Source organism: Lagenorhynchus albirostris, chromosome X (assembly GCF_949774975.1).
Source record: "Lagenorhynchus albirostris chromosome X, mLagAlb1.1, whole genome shotgun sequence".
Taxonomy (NCBI): Eukaryota; Metazoa; Chordata; class Mammalia; order Artiodactyla; family Delphinidae; genus Lagenorhynchus; species Lagenorhynchus albirostris.
In genome coordinates, this window is record NC_083116.1 from 69,945,240 (window position 1) to 69,971,938 (window position 26,699).

General features: G+C 38.3%; 1 protein-coding gene across 1 annotated transcript in view; it reads right to left on the reverse strand.

Annotated features, from left to right (window-relative positions):
• Positions 1–26,699, reverse strand: part of LOC132513346 (doublesex- and mab-3-related transcription factor C1-like) — a 162,914-nt gene that overhangs the window by 80,589 nt on the left and 55,626 nt on the right. The window lies entirely within an intron of this gene.

Genomic DNA, 26,699 nt, shown 5'->3' on the forward strand with positions numbered 1-26,699 from the left:
ATGGAGAAAAGACAGCCTCTTCAATAAGTGGTGCTGGGAAAACTGGACAGCTACATGTAAAAGAACGAAATTAGAACATTCCCTAACCATATACAAAAATAAACTCAGAATAGATTAAAGACCTAAATGTAAGGCCAGACACCATAAAACTCTTAGAGGAAAACATAGGCAGAACACTCTATGACATAAATCACAGAAAGATCCTTTTTGACCGACCTCCTAGAATAAGGGAAATAAAAACAAAAGTAAACAAATGGGACCTAATGAATCTTAAAAGCTTTTGCACAGCAAAAGAAACCATAAATAAGACAAAAAGGCAACCCTCAGAATGGGAGAAAATGTTTGCAAATGAAGCAACTGGAAAAGGATTAATCTCCAAAATATACAAGCAGCTCATGAAGGTCAATATCAAAAAACAAACAACCCAGTCCAAAAATGGGCAGAAGTCCTAAATAGACATTTCTGCAAGGAAGATATACAGATTGCCAACAAACACATGAAAGGATGCTCAATATTGCTAATCATTAGAGAAATGCATATCAAAATTACAATGAGGTATCTATCCACCATTCCTCATTACTACTGATCATCTCCCCAATCCAAGCCACCATTATGTCACCTGAACAAGTACAGTAGCTTCTGTAGGTCCAATGCATAGACCATCAGAGGGATCTTAATTAAATGTAAATTAGGCAATGTGTTTCCCCTGATTTGAACCTTATATACACCATTTTCCACTGCAAATAAAATCAAAACTCCTTTCTATGGTCTGAAAGCCACCACACAGTCCAACCCCTGCCCAGATCCTGACCACAATCCAGGTTATTCTGCCTCTCTCATCCTAGCTGAGTACACTTTCTCCATCTCTTTTTTACATCTAGATAGTAAACAAAGCAGGGAATCAAGCCTGATATGTAGCATTTGCCCATTTCTAGGGTGTAAATACACCCACCTTGACCAATTCCAAGCTATGAATACAATGTCACTGGAAAGGGAGCTGGGCAGAGATGCACAGTTGTCCCCCTTTGTAGTGTTTCCACCATACAGATAACAGGAGGTGTAAAATCTGCTAGAGCACAGATAATAGTAAATTTTATAATATAATTAGGAAGTAATAAATTTTGAGTTTTTATTGCCATTGCTTTCAATAAAATTTAATTGTAAGGTTAAAAAAAACTACAATGAGGTATCACCTCACACCAATAAGAATGGCCATCATCAACAAAATCGACAAAAAAAAAATGCTGGAGAGGTTGTGAGAAAAGGGATTCCGCTTACACTGTTGGTAGGAATGTAAATTGATACAGCCACTATGGAGAACAGTATGCAGGTTTCTTAAAAAACTAAAAATAAAACTACCCTATGACCCAGCAATCCCACTACTGGGCATATACCCTGAGAAAACCATAATTCAAAGAGATACATGTACCACAATATTCATTGCAGAACTATTTACAATACCCAGGACATGGAAGCAACCTAAGTGTCCATCGAAAGATGAATGGATAAAGAAGATGTGTCACATATGTACAATGGAATACTACTCACCTATAAAAAGAAACAAAAGTGAGTTACTTGTAGTGAGATGGATGGACCTGTCATACAGAGTGAAGTCAGAAAGAGAGAAACAAATATTGTATGCTAACACATATACATGGAATCTAAAAAAAAAATGGTGCTGAAGAACCTAAGAGAAGGACAGAAATAAAGATGCAGATGTAGAGAATGGACTGGAGGAATGGGGAGGGGAAGGGTAAGCTGGGACGAAGTGAGAGCGTGACATAGAAATATATACACTACCAAATGTAAACTAGATAGCTAGTGGGAATCAGCTGCATAGCACAGGGAGATCAGCTCAGTGCTTTGTGTCCACGTAGAGTGGTGGGATAGGGAGGGTGGGAGGGAGAGGCAAGAGGGAGGAGATATGGGGATATATGTATATGTATAGCTGATTCCCTTTGTTTTACAGGAAAAACTACCACACCATTGTAAAGATATTATACTCCAATAAAGATGTTTAAAAAAAAAACCTATGGGATGCAGCAAAAGCAGTTCTAAGAAGGAAGTTTGTAGCAATAAAATCTTACCTCAAGAAACAAGAAAAATCTCAAATAAACAGTCTAACCTTACACCTAAAAGAACTAGAGAAAAAAGAACAAACAAAACCCAAAGTTAGTAAAAGGAAAGAAATGATAAAGATCAGAGCAGAAATAAATGAAATAGAAACAAAGAAAACAAAAGCAAAGATCAATGAAACTAAAAGTTGGTTCTTTGAGAAGACAAAAAAAATTGATAAACCTTTTGCCAGACTCAACAGAAAAAGAGGGAGAGGACTCAATAAAATTAGAAATGAAAAAGAAGTTACAACAGACACCACAAAAATAAAAAACATCATAAGAGACTACTGCAGGCAACTCTATGCCAATAAAATGGACAACTTGGAAGAAATGAACAAATACTTAGAAAGGTATAACCTTCCAAGACTGAACCTGGAAGATAGAAAATATGAGCAGACCAATCACAAGTAATGAAATTGAAACTGTGATTAAAATCTTCCAACAAACAAAACTCCAGGACAAGATGGCTTCACAGGTGAATTGTATCAAACATTTTGAGAAGAGCTAGCACCCATCCTCCTCAAACTTTTCCAATAAGTTGCAGAGGAAGGAACACTCCCAAATTCATTCTAAATGGTCACCATCACCCTGATACCAAAATCAGATAAATATGCTACAAACAAAGAAATTTACAGACCAATATCACTGATGAATATAGATGCAAAGTCCTCAGCAAAATACTAGCAAACAGAAACCAACAACACATTAAAAGGATCATATACCATGATCAAGTGGGATTTATCCCAGTGATGCAAGGATGCTTCAATATATGCAAATCAATCAATGTGATACACCATATTAACAAACTGAAGAATAAAAAACATATGATCATCTCAATAGATGCAGAAAAAGCTTTCGAAAAAATTCTACACTGATTTATGAGAAAAACTCTACAGAAAGTGAGCATAGAGGGAACCTACGTCAACATAATAAAGGCCATATACAAAAAAAACCCACAGCAAACATCATTCTCAGTGGTGAAAAACTGAAACCATTTCCTCTAAGATCAGGAACAAGACACAGATGTCCACTTTCGCCACTATTATCCAAAATAATTTTGGAAGTCCTAGCCACAGCAATCAGAGAAGAAAAAGAAGTAAAAGGAATACAAATGGGAAAAGAAGAAGTAAAACTGTAACTGTTTGCAGGTGATATGATACTACACATAGAGAATCCTAAAGATGCCACCAGAAAATTACTAGAGGTAATCAATGAATTTGGTAAACTTGCAGGATACAATATTAATGCACAGAAGTCTCTCGCACTCCTATACACTAACAATGAAAGATCAGAAAAATAAATTATGAAACAATCCCATTTACCATCGCAACAAAAATAATAAAATAGCTGGGAGTAAACCTACCTAAGGAGGTAAAAGACCTGTACAAGAAAACTATAAGACACTGATGAAAGTAATCCAAGATGACACAAACAGATGGAGAGATGTACAATATTCTTAGACTGGAAGAATCAATACTGTGAAAATGAATAAACTACCCAAAGCAATCTACAGATTCAGTGCAATCCCTATCAAATTACCAATGGCATTTTTCACAGAACTAGAACAAAATATCTTATAATTTGTATAGAGGCACAAAAGATCTCGAATAGCCAAAGCAATCTTGAGGGAAAAAAACAGAGCTGGAGGAATCAGACTCCCTGACTGCAAATCTACAGTAATGAAGACAATATGGTACTGGCACAAAAACAGAAATATAGATCAATGGAACAGGATAGAAAGCCCAGAGGTAAATCCATGCACCTATTGTCAACAAATCTATTACAAAGGAGGCAAGGATTTACAATGGAGAAAAGACAGTCTCTTCAATAATTGGTGCTGGGCAAACTGGACAGCTACATGTAAAGAATGGAATTAGAACACTTCCTAACACCATACACAGAAATAAACTTAAAGTGCATTAAGACCTAAATGTACAGCCAGACACTGTAAAACTCTTGGAGGAACACATAGGCAGAACACTCTATGACATAAACAACAGCAAGATCCTTTTTGACCCACCTCCTAGAGTAACAGAAATAAAAACAAAATTAAACAAATGGGACCTAATGAAACTTAAAGCCTTCTGCACAGCAAAGGAACCATAAACAAGACGAAAATACAACCCACAGAATGGGAGAAAATATTTTCAAATGAAACAACTGGCAAAGTATTAATCTCCAAAATTTACAAGCAGCTCATGAAGCTCAATATCAAAAAAATAAACAACCCAATCCAAAAATGGGCTGAAGACCTAAACAGACGTCTCCAAAGAAGATACACAGAATGCCAACAAACACATGAAAGGATGCTCAACATCACTAAACATTAGAGAAATGCACAGCAAAACCCTAGTGAGGTATCACCTCACACTGGTCAGAATGGCCGTCATTAAAAAAATCTATGAACAATAAATGCTGGAAAGAGTGTGGTGAAAAAGGAACCCTCTTGAACTGTTGGTGGGAATGTAAATTGATACAGCCACTATGGAAAACAGTATGAAGGTTCCTTAAAAAACTAAAAATAAAACTACCCTATGACCCAGCAATCCCACTACTGGGCATATACCCTGAGAAAACCATAATTCAAAGAGATACATTCACCCCAGTGTTCATTGCTGCACTGTTTACAATAGCCAAGATATGGATGCAATCTAAGTGTCCATTGACAGATGTGGCACATAAATACAATGGAATATTACTCAGCCATAAAAAGAAACAAAATTGAGTTATTTGTAGTGAGGTTGATGGGACTAGAGTCTGTCATGTAGAGTGAAGTAAGTCAGAAAGAGAAAAACAAATACCATATGCTAACACATATGTATGGCATCTAAAAAATACATGGTTCTGATGAAGCTATGGGCAGGGCAGGAATAAAGATGCAGACATAGAGAATGGACGTGAGGACATGGGGAGGGGGGAGGGGAATCTGGGGCAAAGTGACAGAATGGCATTGACATATATACACTACCAAATATAAAATAGATAGCTAGTGGGAAGCAGCTGCATAGCACAGGGAGATCAGGTCAGTGCTTTTTTACCACTTAGAGGGGTGGAAAGGGAGCGTGGGATAGAGGCTGAAGAGGGAAGGGATATGGGTATATATGTATACATATATGTATACATATATGTATATAGATAACTGATTATACTCCAATAAAGATATAAAAATAATAATAAATATTTTTAAAAAATTTTAAAGATTTATGATGCACATTAGGATCTGCAAATTGAGGCAAGTCCCTGAGGGAGGGAGGAAGTAACAGGGAGAGGGAAGAGAGAGAGTCTGGGAATATGTATATGACAGGAGCCCACTGTGGGACTTTTTAATAGTGCCAGAAACAAACAAATTTCTTCCAGCCCATGGCAGGAATCGGGTAGTGGAAGAAGAAGAGCAGGGTTAACAGTGTGCAGGTGAGGCTGCTAAGAATGAATTTAAAAGCGAGTTTCTAGAACAAAGCTTTAAGTATAACAAATAATCCTAAAATTTGTATGGAACCGCAAAAGACCCTGAAGAGCCAAAGCTATCTTGAGAAAGAACAAAGCTGGAGGAATCATGCATCCTGATTTCAAACTACACTATAAAGCTACAGTAAAGAAACAGAATGGTACTGGGACAAAAACAGACACATATCAGTGGAATAGAATAGAGAGCCTAGAAATAAACCCACACACGTATGGTCAATCTATGGCAGAGGAGGGAAGAATACACAATGGGGAAATGACAATCTCTTCAATAAGTGATACTGGGAAACTGGAAATCTACATTTAAAAACTGAAACTAGAACATTTTCTCACGCCATATACAAAAATAAACTCAAAATGGATTAAACAATTTAAATGTAAGACCTGAAACCATTAAAATCCTGGAAGAAAATATAGACAATTCACTCTTTTGCATTAGTGTTAGTAATTTTTTTCTTGGATCTGTTTCCTCAGGCAAGGGCCACAAAAGCAAAATTAAACAAATGGGGATACATCAAACTTAAAATATTTTGCTCTGTGAAGAAAACCATCAACAAAATGAAAAGGCAACATACTAAATGGGAGACGATATTTACAAATGATATGTCCAATAAGGGGTTATTATCCAAACTATTTGAAGAACTTATACAACTCAATAGAAAAAAATAATCAAAAACCAAAAACAATCCAATGTAAAAATGGCCGTAGGACCTAAATAGACATTTTTCAAAGGAAGATATACAAATGGCCAACAGGCACATGAAAAGATGCTCAACATCACTGATCATTGGGGAAATGCAAATCAAAGCCACAACAACGAGTTGAGGAAGATGGCAGAAGAGTAAGAGGCGGAGATCACCTTCCTCCCCACAAATACATCAGAAATACATCTACACGTGGAACTACTCCTATAGAACACCCACTGAACGCTGGCAGAAGACCTCAGACCTCCTAAAAGGCAAGAAACGCCCCACGTACCTGGGTAGCAAAAAAGAAAAAAGAATAAACAGACAAAAAAGAATAGGGACAGGACCTGCACCAGTGGGAGGGAGCTATGAAGGAGGAAAGGTTTCCACACACTAGGAGGCCCTTTGCAGGTGGAGACTGCGGGTGGGGGAGCGGGGAAGCTTCGGAGCCGCAGAGGAGAGCGCAGCCACAGGGGTGCGGAGGGCAAAGTGGAGAGATTTCCGCACAGAGGATCAGTGCCAACCAGCACTCACCAGCCCAAGAGGCTTCTCTGCTCACCCGCCGGGGTGGGCGGGGGCTGGGAGCTGAGGCTCAGGCTTCAGTCGGATCACAGGGAGAGGAACGGGGTTGGCGGCGTGAACACAGCCTGAAGGGGGTAGTGCACCACGGCTAGCCGGGAGGGAGTCCGGGAAAGAAGTCTGGAGCTGCTGAAGAGGCAAGAGAATTTTTCTTGCCTCTTTGTTTCCTGGTGTGGAAGGACAGGGTTAAGAGCGCTGCTTAAAGGAGCTCCAGAGATGGGTGCAAGCTGTGGCAAACACCCCGGACCCCAGAGACGGGCATGAGATGCTACAGCTGCTGCTGCTGCCACCAAGAACCCTATGTGTGAGCATAGGTCATTATCCACACCTCCCCTCCTGGGAGCCTGTGCAGCCCGCCACTGCCAGAGTCCCGTGATCCAGAGACAACTTCCCTGGGAGAACGCACGGCGTGCCTCAGGCTAGTGCAACATCACGCCAGCCTCTGCCGCTGCAGGCTCACCTGCATCCGTACCCCTCCCTCCACCGGGCCTGAGTGAACCAGAGCCCCCGAATCAGCGGCTCCTTTAACCACTTCCTGTCTGAGCGAAGAACAGATGCGCTCAGGTGACCTAAGTGCAGAGGCGGGGCCAAATCCAAAGCTGAATCCCGGGAGCTGTGTGAACAAAGAAGAGAAAGGGAAATTTCTTCCAGCAGCCTCAGGAGCAGTGGATTAAATCTCCACGATCAACTTGATGTACCCTGCATCTGTCGAATACCTGAACAGACAACGAATCATCCCAAATTGAGGAGGTGGACTTTGAGAGCAAGATTTGTTATTTTTTCCCCTTTTCCTCTTTTTGTGACTGTGTATGTGTATGCTTCTGTGTGAGATCTTGTCTGTATATCTTCGCTTTCACCATTTGTCCTAGGGTTCTGTCCATCCGTTTTTTTTGTTGTTGTTGTTGAATTCTTTTAAAAAATTTTTTTCTTAATAATTGTTGTTTATTTTTTATTTTAATTATTTTATTTTATCTTTATTTTATTTTATCCTCTTTCTTTCTTTCTTTCTTTCTTTCTTTCTACTTTTTCTCCCTTTTATTCTCAGCTGTGTGGATGAAAGGCTCTTAGTGCTCCACCCAAGAGTCAGTGCAGTGCCTCTGAGGTGGGAGAGCCAACTTCAGGACACTGGACCACAAGAGACCTCCCAGCTCCATGGAATATCAAATGGCGATAATCTCTGAGAGATCTCCATCTCAACACCAAGACCCAGCTTCACTCAACGACCAGCAAGCTACAGTGCTGGACACCCTATGCAAAACAACTAGCAAAAGTGGAACACAACCCCACCCATTAGATGAGAGGCTGTCTAAAAGCATAATAAGGCCACAGACACCCCAAAACACACCACCAGTTGTGGACCTGCCCACCAGAAAGACAAGATCTAGCCTCATCCACCAGAACACAGGCACTTGTCCCCTGCACCAGGAAGCCTACACAACCCACTGAACCAACATTAGTCACTGGGGAAAGACACCAAAAACAGCGGGAACTATGACCCTGCACCCTGCAAAAAGTAGAACCCCAAACAGAGTAAGATAAGCAAAATGAGACGACAGAAAAACACACAGCAGATGGAGGAGCAAGGTAAAAACCCACCAGACATAACAAATAAAGAGGAAATAGGCAGTCTACCTGAAAAAGAATTCAGAATAATGAGAGTGAAGATGAAGCAAAATCTTGGAAATAGAATAGACAAAATGCAAGAAACATTTAACAAGGACCTAGAAGACCTAAAGAGGAAACAAGCAATGATGAACAACACAATAAATGAACTTAAAAATACTCTATAAGGGATCAATAGCAGAATAATTTATGCAAAAGAACGGATAAGTGACCTGGAAGATAAAATAGTGGAAATAACTACTGCAGAGCAGAAAAAAGAACGAAAAGAACTGAGGACAGTTTCAGAGAATTCTGGGGCAACATTAAGCGCATCAACATTCGAATTACTGCGGTCCCAGAAGAAGAGACTGAAAAAGGGACTGAGAAAATATTTGAAGAGATTATAATTGAAAACTACCCTAATATGGGAAAGGAAATAATTAATCAAGTCCGGGAAACACAGAGAGTCCCATACAGCATAAATCCAAGGAGAAACATGCCAAGACACATATTAATCAAACTATCAAAAATTAAATACAAAGAAAACACATTAAAAGCAGCAAGGGAAAAACAACAAATAACACACAGGGGAATCCCCATAAGGTTAACAGCTGATCTTTCAGCAGAAACTCTGCAAGTCATAAGGGACTGGCAGGACATATTTAAAGTAATGAAGGAGAAAAACCGACAACCAAGATTATTCTACCCAGCAAGGATCTCATTCAGATTTGAATGAGAAATTAAAACCTTTTAAGACAAGTAAAACCTGAGAGAGTTCAGCACCACCAAACCAGCTTTACAACAAATGCTAAAGGAACTTATCTAGGCAAGAAACACAAGGTAAGTAAAGGACCTACAATAACAAACACAAAAAAATTAAGATAATGAGAATAGGAATATACATATCAATAATTACCTTAAATGTAAATGGATTGAATGCTCCCACCAAAAGACACAGACTGGCTGAATGGATACAAAAACAAGACCCTTATATATGCTGTCTACAAGAGACCCACTTCAGACCTAGAGACAAATACAGACTGAAAGTGAGGGGATGGAAAAAGATATTCCATGCAAATGGAAAACAAAAGAAAGCTGGAGTAGCAATTCTCATTTCAGACAAAATAGACTTTAAAATAAAGGGGAAATTGACAGTAACACCTTCATATTAGGGGATTTAACACCCCGCTTTCACCAATGGACAGATCATCCAAAATGAAAATAAATAAGGAAACAAAAGCTGTAAATGATACATGAAACAAGATGGACTTAATTGATATTTATAGGACATTCCATACAAAGACAACAGAATACACATTTTTCTCAAGTGCTGATGGAACATTCTCCAGGATAGATTGTATCTTGGGTCACAAATCGAGCCTTGGTAAATTTAAGAAAATTGAAATTGTATCAAGTATCTTTTCTGACCACAATGCTATGAGACTAGATATCAATTACAGGAAAAGATCTGTAAAAAATATAAACACATGGAGGCAAAACAATACACTACTTAATAACGAAGTCATCACTGAAGAAATCAAAGAGGAAATTAAAAAATACCTAGAAACAAATGACAATGGAGACACAAGTACCCAAAATCTATGGAATGCAACAAAAGCAGTTCTAGGAGGGAAGTTTATAGTAATACAGTCCTACCTTAAGAAACAGAAAACATCTTGAATAAATAACCTAACCTTGCACCTAAAGCAATTAGAGAAAGAAGAACAAAAAAACCCCAAAGTTAGCAGAAGGAAAGAACTCATAAAGATCAGATCAGAAATAATTGAAAAAGAAATGGAGGAAACAATAGCAAAGATCAATAAAACTAAAGGCTGGTTCTTTGAGAAGATAAACAAAATTAATAAACCATTAGCCAGACTCGTCAAGAAAAGAAGGGAGAAGACTCAAAACAATAGAATGAGAAATGAAAAAGGAGAAGTAACAACTGACACTGCAGAAACACAAAAGATCATGAGAGATTACTACAAGCAACTCTATGCCAATAAAATGGACAACCTGGAAGAAATGGACAAATTCTTAGAAAACCACAACCTGCCAAGACTGAATCAGGAAGAAATAGAAAATATGAACAGACCAATCACAAGCACTAAAATTGAAACTGTGATTAAAAATCTTCCAACAAACAAAAGCCCAGGACCAGATGGCTTCACAGGCGAATTCTATCAAACATTTAGAGAAGAGCTAACACCTATTCTTCTCAAACTTCCAAAATATAGCAGAGGGCAGAACACTCTGAAACTCATTCTACAAGGCCACCATTGCCTTGATACCAAAACCAGAAAAAGATGTCAAAAAGAAAGAAAACTACAGGCCAATATCACTGATGAACATAGATGCAAAAATCCTCAACAAAATACTAGCAAACAGAATCCAAAAGCACATTAAAAGGATCATACACCATGATCAAGTGGGGTTTATTCCAGGAATGCAAGGATTCTTCAGTATACGCAAATCAATGTGATACACCATATTAACAAATTGAAGGAGAAAAACCATATGATCATCTCAATAAATGCAGAGAAAACTTTCGACAAAATTCAACACCCATTTATGATAAAAACCCTCCAGAAAGTAGGCATAGTGGAAACTTTCCTCAACATAAAAAAGGTCATATATGACAAACCCACAGCCAACATCATCCTCAACGGTGAAAAACTAATACCATTTCTACTAAGATCAGGAACAAGACAAGGTTGCCCACTCTCACCACTCTTATTCAACATAGATTTGGAAGTTTTAGCCACAGCAAACAGAGAAGAAAGGGAAATAAAAGGAAACGAAATCGGAAAAGAAGAAGCAAAGCTGTCACTGTTTGCAGATGACATGATACTATACATAGAGAATCCTAAAGATGCTACCAGAAATCTATTAGAGGTAATCAATGTATTTGGTAAAGTAACAGGATACAAAACTAATGCACAGAAATCTCTGGCATACCTATACAGTAATGATGACAAATTTGAAAGTGAAATTAAGAAAACACTCCCATTTACCACTGTAACAAAAAGAATAAAATATCTAGGTATAAACCTACCTAAGCAGACAAAAGACCTGTATGAAGAAAATTATAAGACACTGATGAAAGAAATTACAGATGATACAAATATTGAGAGATATACCATGATCTTGGATTGGAAGAATCAACATTGTGAAAATGACTCTACCACCCAAAGCAATCTACAGATTCAATGCAATCCCTATCAAGCTACCACTGGCATTTTTCACAGAACTAGAACAAAAAATATCAGACTTTGTATGGAAACACAAAAGACCCCAAATAGCCAAGGCAAACTTGAGAAAGAAAAACGGAGCTGGAGGAATCAGGCTCCCTGACTTCAGGCTATAGTACAAAGCTACAGTAATCAAGACAGTATGGTACTGGCACAAAAACAGAAATATACATCAATGGAACAGGATAGAAAGCACAGAGATAAACCCACACACATATGGTTACCTTATATTTGATAAAGGAGGCAGGAATGTACAGTGGAGAAAGGACAGCCTCTTCAATAAGTGGTGCTGGGAAAACTGGACAGGTACATGTAAAAGTATGAGATTAGAGCACTCCCTAACACCATACACAAAAATAAGCTCAAAGTGGATTAAAGACCTAAATGTAAGGCCAGACACTCTAAAACTCTTAGAGGAAATCACAGGCAGAACACTCTATGACATAAATCACAGCAAGCTCCTTTTTGACCCACCCCCAAGAAAAATGGAAATAAAAACAAAAATAAACAAATGAGACCTAATGAAACTTCAAAGCTTTTGCACAGAAAAGGAAACCATAAACAACACCAAAAGACAACCCTCACAATGGGAGAAAATATTTGCAAATGAAGCAACTGACAAAGGATTAATCTCCAAAATTTACAAGCAGCTCATGCAGCTCAATAACAAAAAAACAAACAACACAATCCAAAAGTGGGCAGAAGACCTAAATAGGCATTTCTCCAAGGAAGATATACAGATTGCCAACAAACACATATCATTAGAGAAGTGCAAATCAAAACTACAATGAGACGTCATCTCACACCTGTCAGAATTGCCATCATCAAAAAATCTAGGAACAATAAAAGCTGTAGAGGGTTTGGAGAAAAGGGAACACTCTTGCACTGCTGGTGGGAATGTGAATTGGTACAGCCACTATGGAGAGCAGTATGGAGGTTCTTTAAAAAACTACAAATAGAATTACCATATGACCCAGCAATCCCACTACTGGGCATATACCTTGAGAAAACCATAATTCAAAAAGAGTCATGTACCAAAATATTCATTGCGGCTCTATTTACAATAGCCAGGAGATGGAAACAACCTAAGTGTCCATCATCCGATGAATGGATAAAGACTATGTGGCACATATATACAATGGAATATTACTCAGCCATAAAAAGAAACAAAATTGAGTTATTTGTAGTGAGGTGGATGGACCTAGAGTCTGTCATACAGAGTGATGTAAGTCAGAATGAGAGAGACAAATACCGTATGCTAACACATATATATGGAATCTAAGAAAAAAAAATGTCATGAAGAACCTAGGGGTAAGACAGGAATAAAGACACAGACCTACTAGAGAATGGACATCAGGATATGGAGAGGGAGAAGGGTAAGCTGTGACAAAGTAAGAGAGTGGCATGGACGTATATACACTACCAAAAGTAAAATAGATAGCTAGTGGGAAGCAGCCGCATAGCACAGGGAGATCAGCTCGGTGCTTTGTGACCACTTAGAGTGGTGGGATAGGGAGGGTGGGAGGGAGGGAGATGCAAGAGGGAAGAGATATGGGAACATATGTATATGTATAACTGATTCACTTTGTCATAAAGTAGAAACTAACACACCATTGTAAAGCAATTATACTCCAATAAAGGTGTTAAAAAAAATCTGTAAATGTCCTTTCACTGATCTTTGCCTGGAAGGTATTTACACAAATGGAGTTTCCCCCCACGATTCAGCTGAAGTACTCACTGAGTTGGACCAAGGTTCTCAACTCAATAATATGTACATCTGAGACTCTTTATATTTCTTCCTATTCAAAGTGCCATCCTACCCATGGCTCATAGAAAGTTCATGCTGAATAAAGCTCTGATCATCTGTTGAATCCCTTCTTCATTGAGTTCATTTTTTTCCCCTAGGAATAAGGTCTCTTGAGATTTATTTGATTATTGACCAGATTTGTGTAGCTCCCTGGGAAAATTGTTTTCTGGCCTTCTAACAGCTTCTTTTATGGTGTATCTTCTTGTGTAGTGTCTTAAGTGTCATTTGTCTATAAGGTGAAAAGTCAATAGAAATCTCTACGGGTACTAACCAAATATGTCTGTCCTTAAGCCAGTCTCAGAGGTGGAGGAGCACCGGAGGTCTCCTCAGACCTGTGCTTTTAGACATGTGTTGCCTCAAGTCACCATAGCAAAACACTATAAAGGCTTCTCCTCAGTCTTGTCTCTGTGTCCTTGAAAAATGCTTTGTTTAGGTTCAGCTGCCCAGGATCAGGAGATTTTACATGGCCCCTGATTGGTGAAAATTGACCTTTCACCAAGTTTCTGAGACACCACGTTAAACAAGCATTATCCTTATGTATCTTTTTTCTCATGGGGTCATCTTAATCTAAAACTGCATTTCTTTTCAGCCAGGGACCTCTTTCCTTTATGTTTTCTCATTATAATGCTAATTGGTATACTTGTCTCTAACTAGCACAATTTCACTAGGGATAAATTTAAATTGCTGAAGACTTTTGTGGGACTTATGACATGAAGTAGATCTTTTCCTTTGAGAGGCATCATTAAAAAATAAGTGGAAAAAATCCTCATGAGGAGATAGATTTTCCTAGTTGTCTAAAAGAAAGAACTTTTTGTTTAATATACGAGGCAGTTCCTTCATTTCCATCACTTGGGGGATTAATAAGTGCTGGCTTTTTAAATTAAAGACTTTATTTTTCAAAGTATTTTTAAGTTCACATCAAAACTGAGAGAAAGGTACAAAGACTTCCCGTATGCCCTCTCTCCCCACACATAAAGCTTCCTCAATTTGTAACATTCCCCACCAATGTGGTACATTGAGGAACCTACACTGACACATCATAATCACTCAAAATCCATAGTTTACATTAGGGTTCACTCTTGGTGTTGTACCTTTTATGGACTTAGAATTTATCCATCATTATACTGTCATACAAAGTATTTTCACTGTTCCAAAATTCTCTGTAATCTATTTATCCCTACATCCCTCCTGGCACCCAATCCCTAGCAACCACTGAACTTTTTACTGTCTCCATAGTTTGCATTTTCCAGAATGTTATACACAATGAGCCTTGAACAACATGGGTTTTTTTGAACTGCATGGATCCACTTATACATGGATTTTTTTCAATAAATATATATTGCAGTACTACACAATCTGAAGTTGGTTGAATCTGTGGGTGCAAACCACAGATACAGAAGGTGAACTGTAAAGTTATATGCAGATTTTCAACAGCTCAGGGGTCGGCTGCCCTAACCACCTCTATGTTCAGGGGTCAACTATAGTTGGAACCAAACAGTATGTAGCCTTTTCAGATTGGCTTCTTTCACTTTGTAATATGCATTTAAGGTTACTCCATGTCTTTTTATGGCTTGATAGCTCATTTATTTTTTTTATTATTTTTTAAAGGGCTTCAAATGCTTGGCATTTGTTTATTTATTTATTTATTTATTTATTTATTTATTTTTGGCTGTGTTGGGTCTTCATTTCTGTGCCAGGGCTTTCTCTAGTTGTGGCAAGCGGGGGCCACTCTTCATCGCAGTGCATGGGCCTCTCACTATCGCGGCATCTCTTGCTGTGGAGCACAGGCTCCAGAGGCGCAGGCTCAGTAGTTGTGGCTCACGGGCCTAGTTGCTCTGCGGCATGTGGGATCTTCCCACACTAGGGCTTGAACCCGTGTCCCCTGCATTAGCAGGCAGATTCTCAACCACTGTGCCACCAGGGAATCCCTAGCTCATTTATTTTTAGTGTTCAATAATATTCCATTATCTGGGTGTAGCTCAGTGTATTTATTCATTTACCTACTGAACGACGTCTTTGTTTCTTCCAAGTTTTGACAGTTATAAATAAAGCTACTATAAACATCTGTGTGCAAGGTTTTGTGTGGGGATAAGTTTTCAGCTCCTTTGGGTAAATACCAAGAAATGAGATTTCTGGATCATATGGTAAGAGTATGTTTAGTTTTGTAAGAAACTGACAAACAGCCTTCCAAAGTGGCTGTAACATTTTGCTTTCCCACCAGAGATGAATGAGAGTTCCTGTTGTTCCACATCCTTGCCAGGATTTGATGATGTCAGTGTTTGGATTTTGGTCATTCTAAAAGGTATGTAGTAGTATCTCATTGCTGCTGTTTTTGCTTTTTTTAATTGAAGTACAGTTGATTTACAATATTGTGTTGATTTCATGTGTATAGTATAGTGATTCAGTTATTTTTTGCAGATTATATTCCATTTAGATTATTAAAAGATATTGAATATAATTCCCTATGCTATACAGTAAATCTTTTTGCTTATCTATTTTACATATAGTAAGTTGTATCTGTTAATCACATACTGCAATTTGTCCCTCACTCCCTCCCTCTCCTCTTTAGTAACAATAACTTTGTTTTCTGTGTCTTTGAGTCTATTTCTGTTTTGTATCCAGATTTATTTGTATAATTTTTTAGATTCCACATATAAGTGATATCATATAGTATTTGTCTGACTTATTTTACTAAGCATAATATTCTCTAGGTCCATCCTTGTTGCTGCAAATGGCAATATATCATTCTTTTTAATGGTTGAGTAATATCCCATTATATATATATATATATATACACATATATATATATATGTATATACGCCACATCTTGTTAAGCCAATCATCTGTTGATGGACACTTGGGTTGTTGCCTTGTCTTGGCTATTGTAAATAGTGCTGCTATGAACATTGGGGTGCATGTATCTTTTCCAATCAGAGTTTTCATTTTTTCCAGATACTATATACCCAGGAGTAGAATTGCTGGATCATATGGTAGCTCTAATTTTAGTTTTTAAAGAAACTGCTATACTGTTTTCCATAGTGGTTGCACCAATTTACATTCCCACCAACAGTGTGTGAGCATTCCTTTTTCCCCACACCCTCTCAAACATTTATGATTTGTAGACTTGTTTTTTTCACTTCACAGGTCACTTTTTTATTATATTTAATTTTTTTATTTTATATTGGTGTATAGTTGATTAAGAATGTCATGTTAATTGCAGGTGTACAGCAAAGTTATACATATACTTATATCCATTCTTTTTCAAATTTTTTTCCCATTTAGGTTATTACAGAATATTAAGCAGAGTTCTCTCTGCTGTATAGTAGGTCCTTGTTGGTTATCTATTTTAAATTTAGCTGTGTGTAAATGTCAATCCGAAACTCACAATCTATCCCTCCCCCCAACCCTTCCCCCCGGTAACCATAAGTTCATTCTCTAAGTCTGTGAGTCTGTTTCTATTTTGTAAATCATTTGTATCATTTTTTTTAGTTTCCACATATAAGCGATATTATATGATATTTGTCTTTCTCTGTCTGACTTACTTCACTTAGTCTGATAATCTCCAGTTCCATCCATGTTGCTGCAATGGCATTATTTCATTCTTTTTAATGGCTGAGTAATATTCCATTGTATATATGTACCATATCTTCTTTATCCATTTCTCTGTCGATGGACATTTAGGTTGCTTCCATGTCTTGGCTATTGTAAGTAGCACTGCAATGAACATTGGGGTGCATGTATCCTTTTGAACCATGTTTTTCTTTGGATATATGCCCAGGAGTGGGATTGCTGGATCATATAGTAACTCTATTTTTAGTTTTTTAAGGAACCTCCGTAGTATTCTCCATGGTGGCTGTACCAATTTACATTCCCACCAACAGTGTAGGAGGGTTCCATTTTCTCCACTCCCTCTCTAGCATTTACTGTTTGTAGACTTTTTGAGAATGGCCATTCTGACTGGTGTGGGCTGATACCTCACTGTGGTTTTGATTTGCATTTCTCTAATAATTAGCAATGTTGAACATCTTTTCATGTGCCTCCTGGCCATTTGAATGTCTTTTATGGAAAAATGTCTATTTCGGTCTTCTGCCCACTTTTTATTGGGTTGTGTGTTTTTTTTTTTGAATTGTATGCGCTGTTTGTAAATTTTGGATATTAACCCCTTATCAGTCATATCATTTGCAAATATTTTCTCCCATTCCATAGTTATCTTTTTGTTTTGCTTATGGTTTCCTTTGTGGTGCAAAAGCTTTTAAGTTTGATTAGGTCCCATTTGTTTATTTTTGCTTTTATTTCATTTGCCTTGGGAGATTGATCTAAGAAAATATTGCTAAGATTTATTTTGCAATAAATAAAGAATATTTTGCCTATGTCTTCTAGGAGTTTTATGGTGTCATGTCTTACATTTAGGTCTTTAAACCATTTTGAGCTTATTTTTGTATACAGTGTGAGGGAATGTTCTAATTTCACTGATTTACATGTAGCTGTCCAGCTTTCCCAACACCACTTTCTAAAGAGGCTGTCTTTTCTCCATTGTATATTCTTGCCTCCTTTGTTGTAGATTAATTGACTGTAGGTGCATGGGATTATTTCTTGGCTCTCTATTCTGTTCCATTGATCTATGTGTCTGTTTCTTTGCCAATATCACACTGTTTTTATTACTGTAGCTTGGTACTATAGTCTGAAGTCTTGAAGGGTTATATCTCCAGTTTTGTTCATTTTTCTCAGGATTGTTTTGGCAATTCTGAGTCTTTTGTGGTTCCATATAAATTTTAGGATTATTTGTTCTAGTTCTGTGAAAAATGGCATGGGTATTTTGATAGAGATTGCATTAAATATGGAGATTGCTTTGAGTAGTATTGACATTTTTAAAATATTAATTCTTCCAATCCAAGATCACAGGATATCTTTCCATTTATTTGAATCATCTTCAATTTCCTTTATCAATGTTTTATAGCTTTCAGCATATAATCTTTCACCTCTTTGGTCAAGTTTATTCCTAGGTATTTAAATTTTTTGATGCTATTTTAATCAGGATTTTTTTAAACTTTCTCTTTTTGATATTTTATTGTTAGTGTATAGAAATGCAACAGGTTTCTGTATATTAAGCTTGTATCCTGCTACCTTGCTGAACTCATTTATTAGTTCTAACCGTTTTTGTGTGGAGACTTTAGGGTTCTCTATATAGAGTATCATATCATCCACAAATAGTGACGGTTTTACCTCTTTTACCTTCCAATTTGTTATCTCATTGTGGTCATTTTTTTCTTTGCTTTATTGTTATAATTAACACACAATATTATAGTTTCATGTGTACAACATAATGATTCAATATTTTTATATAGTATGAAATAATCACAATAAGTTCACTTACCATCTGTCACTATAAAAAGTTCTTACAATAGTTTTGATGGAATATTCCCTATGAGTACTTTACCTCCCCATGAATTATTTATTTTATAACTGGAATTTTGTACCTCTTAATCCCCTTCACCCATTTCATTGTCCCCCCACTCCTCTCCCCTCTGGCAACCACCAGTTTGTTCTCTGCATCTGTGAGTCTGTTTCTGTTTTTTTTGTTTGTTCATTTGTTTTGCTTATTAGATTCCACATATAAGTGAAATCACACAGTATTTGTCTTTTCTGTCTGGCTTATATAACTTAGCATAATACCCTCTAGATCCATCAATGTTGTCACAAATGGCAATATTACGTTTTTTTTTTTTTTGGTACGTGGGCCTCTCACTGTTGTGGCCTCTCCCATTGTGGAGCACAGGCTCTGGACAAGCAGGCTCAGCGACCATGGCTCATGGGCCCAGCTGCTCCGTGGCATGTGGGATCTTCTCAGACTGGGGCACAAACCCATGTCCCCTGCATCAGCAGGCAGACTCTCAACCACTGCGCCACCAGGGAAGCCCAATATTACATTTTTTATGCTGAGTAATATTCCATTGTATATACATACCACCGGTTCTTTAGTCACTCATTTACCAATGAACACTAAGGTTGTTTCCATATTCTAGATATTGTACATTGGTGTACATATATATTTTCAAATTAGTGTTTTTGATTTCTTGGGGTAAATACCCAGAGGAGAAATTTTTGGTTCTTATAGCAGTTTTTTTGTCAATGTTTTAAGGAACCTCCATACTCTTTTCCATGCTGGCTGTACCAGTTTACAATTCCACCAACTTTGAACAAGAGTTCCCTTTTCTCTGTATCCTCACTAACATTTGTTTTTTGTTGTTTTTTTTGATGATAGCCGTTCTGACAGGTGTAAGGTGACATCTCACTGTGATTCTGATTTGCATTTCCCTGATCATTAGTGATATTAAGCATCTTTTCATGTGCCTGTTGGCCAACTGTATATCTTCCTTGGAAAAATGCCCATTCAGTTCCTCTGCCTATTTTTTAACCAATTTTTAAAAATTTAATTTGTATGAGTTCTTTATATATTTTGGATAGTAACCTTTTATCAGATGTGTCATTTGCAAATATCTTTTCTTAGTCAGTAGGGTGCCTTTTAATTTTATTGATGCTTTCCTTCACTATGCAAAGGCTTTTTAGTTTGATGTAGTTCCATTGTTTATTTTTCTCATAGATAGTTGCCCTATAAATAGTCAGAATTTTGGTGTGCCTGGGGGAGGAGGTGACCTCAGGGTCTTCCTACTCCATCACCTTGGCCACACCTCCTACAGGTCCTATGGTCTTTGTTTTAAAATCTATACTATCTGATATGAGTATTAATATCTCAGCTTAATTTTCTTTTTTATTTGCATAAAATATCTTTTCCCATCCCTTCACTTTCAGTCTGTGTGTGTCTCTAGGTCTGAGGTGAGTCTCTTGAAGGCAGCATACAGACAGGTCTTGCTTTTTTTATCCATTCAGCAACCCTAAGTCTTTTGATTGGAGCATTTAGTCTATTGACATTTAAAGTAATTATTGATAAGTATGCATTTATTTCCATTTTGTTAATTGTTTTATGGTTGTCTTTGTAGTTCTCTGTTCCTGTCTTCTTCCTTTGGTTTCTTCCCTTGTGGTTTGATGAATTTGAGGAATACTTTCTCTTTATTTTTGTGTCTCCATTGTATGTTTTGGCTTATGGTTACCATGAGGTTCATATACATTGACCCATATATATAACTATCTAGTTTAATGTGGTAATCACTTAAGTTTGAAGACATTCTAAAAGCACTACATTTTTACTCCCTTTCCCCCACATTTTATATTTTTGATTTTACATATTTTTATTTTGTATATCCCTTAACTAATTATTGTAGTTATAAGTGATTGTACTACATTTTGTCTGTTAACCCTCATAGTAGCTTTTTTTTTTTTTAGCTGCAGGGGTCTTCGTTGCTGGGTGTGGACTTTCTCTAGCTGCGGTGAGTGGAGGCTACTCTTCATTGTAGTGTGCAGGCTTCTCATTGTGGTGGTTTCTCTTGTTGCAGAGCATGGGCTCTAGGAGTGCGGGCTTCATTAGTTGTGGCACATGGGCTCAGTACTTGTGGCTCATGGGCTCTAGAGTGCAGGCTCAGTATTTGTGCTGCATTGGCTTAGTTGCTCCATGGCATGTGAGATCTTCCCAGACCAGGGCTCAAATCCATGCCCCCTGCATTGGCAGGCAGATTCTTAACCACTGCACCACCAGGAAAGTCCCCTCATAGGAGCTTTTTAAGTGGCTGATCCAGTGCCTTTATATTTGTCTTTAACAGGGAGATTATTTTCTTTCATATATTTTCTTATTTCTAGCTGTGGCCTTTTCTTTTCTGCTTAAAGAAGACCCTTCAATTAGCTAACCTCTTGGATGCTCCTGTAGGTGCTCAGGATCGCTTTTCACCTGCCCTTTAGGGATCTGGGTGTCTCTGCTGCAGTATCTATTGTGCTGTGAACTGCATGGGTGGCAGGAGTGGAATGGAAGATGCCAGTGAGACCCCAGAAGCCAAGAAATAATTTTATTGATTTGGAGAGGAGTCAAGATGGCGGAATAGGAGGATGTGGAGTACTTCATTTCTCACAGGTACATCAAGTATACATCTATAAATGGAACAATTCTCACAGAGCACCTGCTGAACATTAGCAGAAGACTTTGGACACCTAAAAGGACAAGAAAAACTCCCCTCACAACTGGGAAGGATGAAAGAAAAAGAAAAAAGAAAAGAGGAATCAAAAAAGGGACCAGCAACCCTGAGAGGAAGCTGCAGGTGAGGGGAGGTCCCTGCACTCAGAAAAATTCCCTCATGGTTGGGAAATAAGCTGGGGCATAAAGGCTCCTTTGGGGGAATCAAAGGAGAATGCAGCAGATGGTCTGTGGAAGGCAGGATAAAGGAAGAAGTGCACACATGTTCTGCGCCACAGCTCTGCGCATCCCAGACTGAGTTGCCTGCTATGGAAGGGGGCTGGGTGCTGTAAAGTGGGGTTTAGAGCATGGATCCAGGGAGAGGACAGCTGTTGGCTGTGAAAAGACAGCCTGAAATGACAGGAGTAAAGAGCTCTACGACCAGGAAAGTCTGTGGGAAAAGCTCGGGACACCATAGATGCAACGCATCATTGTTGAGTGGCGCGCAAGGGGCATGGCCACCATCACAACCCATTTCCCAACCCGTCAGCTTCTTCAGCTTCTGTGGGCACTGGGAGGGGCTCCCATCTGAGCAGGCTCACCCACCAATCAAGTGGAGGCCAGCTCTGCCTGCATAGGCTCCGGGGTCCTGAGCCCTGCCCATTGGAAAGCCTCCTTGGGAATCAGCCCTGGGCTCCCCTGCCTGAGAAGAGAATCCACCAATGCTGGTGGGGGCAGAGTGCTAAAGCATGGGGTTAAGGGAGGGGATCCAGGAAGAGGACTACTGTTGGCTGCACGGATACAACAAAGGGTATGCGAGTGAAGGGCTACGCGACCTTGAATGCCCCTAGAAGAAACGTGGTCTGCCTAAGAAATGAGGTGTCATTTTTGAGTAGCATGCAAGGGGTGGAATCCCCACTGCCCCACACAACAGCCCCTGCCTCTGTGGGCACTTGGAGGGTCTCCCACAAGAGCAAGTGCACCACAGTCTGTTGCAACTGCCTGCTGGTCCCCACCACAGCAGGCAACTCATGCACACCCCAGTTGTGGCCACCACACCCTTCCCCAGTCTGAGGGAGAAAGTGTGCCCCAATCAGCTGCTGTTTTCATTCCCTTTCACATGGGCTGGAACAGATGCCTGAGGGTTGCACACATGTAGAGATGGGGCCAAAATCAAACCTGAGCATCAAGGGTGGTGCAACTAAGGAAGAGGAACAGAAATATTTCCATGCAGCTGCAGAAGCTGCAGATTAAATCCCTGAGATCAGCTTGGTAAATACTGCATCTGTGGAATACCTGATTAGACAATGAGTGTTTCCACATCTGAGACTGGTCTAGCTTTTGCAGCAGTGGACTATGGGGGCAAGTACATGTGGGAGTTGAGCCAGGTCAGAGTCTGAGCTTGACCCACAGTGCCCACAGCAGGTCCAGAGACCTACTTAGAGGTATTGGAGGACCTCCTGGGGAGGCTGAGATTGGCTTTGGCTCACTGTGGGAGCAAGAACAGTGACAGAGGAGGCCCCAGGAAAATATTCTTATTACTATTATTCTTTTTGGTTTCTTTCATTTTCTTTAGTGTTGGATATGTTGTTTTAATTATTCTTTGTTTTTATTTCTTATTTTTTTAATATATATTTCTTTACTTTTCTGTTTTTACTTTACTTTTTTGATGTTTTGGTTTTTTCTCTTTTTTGTTCTTTGTTTTTATTTTATTTTTTGATTGTTTTATGTGTTTATTTTATGTTTTCTTCCGTTTTTTTCTTTTTTTTCTTAATTTTTTTTGTTTCCTTTCTGTTTTTGTTTGATTTTCCATTTTTTTTGTTTTTGTTAGTTTAGTCCATACTGAGTGTTCTCATTTTTTAATTCCTTTTTTCGTTTGTTTGTTTGTTCTCTTGGGGTTTCTTTTTTTTTTCTTTTTCTCTTTTCTGTCTGCTTCTTTATTTCTTACTGTTACCTTGGTTTTGTTGTTATCATTTTTCTTGGATTTGGTGTGTCTGTTTGTTTTCTTTCTTCCTTTTTTCCTGTGTGTGTGAGTGTTGTGTTGTTGTTGCTATTTGTATTTGCTTTTGCTATTTGTCTTGGGTTTTGTTTGTCTGTTTGTGTTCTCTTTTTTTCCTTTCCTTTCTTTATTCTCTGGCCACACTGCACAGCTTGCAAGCTCTTGGATGCCCAGTCAGGGGTCAGACCTGGGCTTCCAGGGTGGGAGTGCAAAGTCCAGGACTCCAGACTGCCAGAGAAATCACGGGCCCAGGAAATATTAATTAGCATGCACTTTCCCAGAGGTATCCAACTCAACTGCAGGACCCAGCTCCACCCAACTGCCTGCAGGCTCCAGTGCTGGATGCCTCACACCAAACAACCAGTAAGACAGGAACACAAACCCACCCATTATCACACAGACTGCCTAAACCTATACTAAGCTCACAAACATCCCAAAACACATCACCTGATGCAGCCCTGCCTATCAAAGGGAAAAGACTCAGCTCTACCCACCAGAGCACAGGCAACAGTCCCTTCCACCAGGAAGCCTACAGAAGTCTCTGGACCACGAGGGAGCAGGCAACAGAAGCAAGAGGAACTACGACCCTGCAGCCTGTGGAAAGGAGACCATAAACACAGTTTTAGACAAAATGAGACAACAGAGAAATATGTTGCAGACCAAGGAGCAAGGTAAAATCCAAAAAGACGAAATAAATGAAGAGGAAATAGGCAATCTACCTGAAAAAGAAATCACAGTAATGATAGTAAAGATGATCCAAGATCTTGGAAATAGAATGGAGGCATGGATCAAGAAGATAAAAGAAATTTTTAACAAGGGCCTAGAAGAACTAAAGTACAAATAATCAGTAATGAGCAACACAATAACTGAAATAAAAATTACACTAGAAGGAAAAATACCAGAATAACTGAGGCAGAAGAATGGATAAGTAAGCTGGAAGACACAATGGTGGTAATAACTGCCAAGGAGCAGAATGAAGAAAAAAGAATGAAAAGAAATGATTACAGTCTCAGAGACCTCTGAGACAGGACTAAATGCACTAACATTCAAATTATAGGAGTCCCAGAAGAAGAAGAGAAAGAGAAAGGGCCTCAGAAAATATTTGAAGAGATTATAGTAGAAAACTTCCCTAACATGGGAAAGGAAATAGTCAATCAAGTCCAGGAAGTGCAGAGAGTCCCATACAGGATAAACCCAAGGAGAAACACACCAAGATATATAGTAATCAAATTGACAAAAATTAAAGACAAAGAAAAAATATTAAAGGTAATGAGGGAAAAACAACAAATAACATACAAGGGAACTCCCACAAGGATATCTGCTGATTTCTCAGCAGAAGCTCTGCATGCCAGAAGGGAGTGGCAGGACATATTTAAAGTGATAAAAGGGGAAAAGCTACATCCAAGATTACTCTACCTGGCAAGGATCTCATTCAGATTCGAAGGAGAAATCAAAAGCTTTACAGACAAGCAAAAGCTAAGAGAATTCATCACCACCAAACCAGCTTTACAATAAATGGTAAAGAAATTTCTCTACATGGGAAACACAAGAGAAGAAAAAGACATACAAAAACAAATGGTAATAGGAATATACATATCAATTATTACCTTAAATTTAAATGGATTAAATGCTCAAACCAAAAGACACAGAATGGCTGAATGGATACAAAAATAAGACCCATATATATGCTGTCTACAAGAGACTGACTTCAGATCTAGGGACACATACAGAATGGGAGTGAGGGAATAGAAAAATATATTTTATGCAAATGGAAATCAAAAGATAACTGGAGTAGCAATACACATATCAGACAATATAGACTTTAAAATAAAGACACAGGAGACAAGGAAGGACGTTACGTAATGATCAAGGAATCAATCCAAGAAGATATAACAATTGTAAATATTTATGCACCCAACAGAGGAGCACCTGAATACATAAGGCAAAGGGTAACAACCATAAAAGGGGAAATTGACAGTATCACAATAATAGTGGGGGAATTTAACACTCCTCTTACACGAGTGGATAGATCACCCAGACATAAAATAAGGAAACACAAGACTTAAATGACACATTAGACCAGATACACTTAATTGATATTTATAGGACATTCCATCCGAAAGCAGCAGAATACACTTTCTTCACAAGTGCACACAGAACATTCTCTAGGACAGATCACATCTTGGGTCACAAATCAAGCCTCGATATATTTAAGAAAATTGAAATCATATCAAGAATCTTTCCAGACCACAATGCTATGATATTAGAAGTCAATTACAAGAAAAAAATGTAAAGAACAAAAACTTGGAGGCTAAACAATATGGTACTAAATAACCACGAGTTTACTGAAGAAATCAAAGAGGAAATTTTAAAAACCTAGAAACAAATGACAATGAAAACACGACCACCCAAAACCTATGGGATACAGCAAAAGCAGTTTTATGAGGGAAGTTTATAGCATTACAATCCTACGTCAAGAAACAATAAAAATCTCAAATAAACAAATTAACCTTACACCTAAACCAACAAAGGAAAAAAGAACAAAAAAAAACCCCAAAGTTAGTAGAAAGAGAGAAATCCTAAAGTTCAGAGCAGAAATAAGTGAAAGATAAATGAAGAAAACAATATCAAAAGATTAGTAAAACTAAAAGCTGGTTCTTTGTGAAGATAAACAAAATCGATGAACCTTTAGCCAGACTCATCAAGAAGAAAAGGGAGGGGACTCAACTCAATAAAATTTGAAGGGAAAAAGGAGAAGTAACAACTGACACTGCAGAAATACAAAGGATCATGAGAGATTACTACAAGCAACTATATGCTAATAAAATGGACAACCTGGAAGAAATGGACAAATTCTTCGAAAAGTACAGCCTTCCAAGACTGAACTAAGAAGAAACAGAAAATAGAAACATACCAATCACAAGCACTGAAATGGAAACTGTGTTTTAAGATCTTCCAACAAACAAAAGTCCAGGACCAGATGACTTCACAGGAGAATTCTATCAAACATTTAGAGAAGAGCTACCACATAACCTTCAAAACCCTTCCAAAATATTGCAGAGGGAGGAACACTCCCAAATGCATTCTAGCAAGGCAACCATCACCCTGATACCAAAACCAGAGAAAGATATCACAAA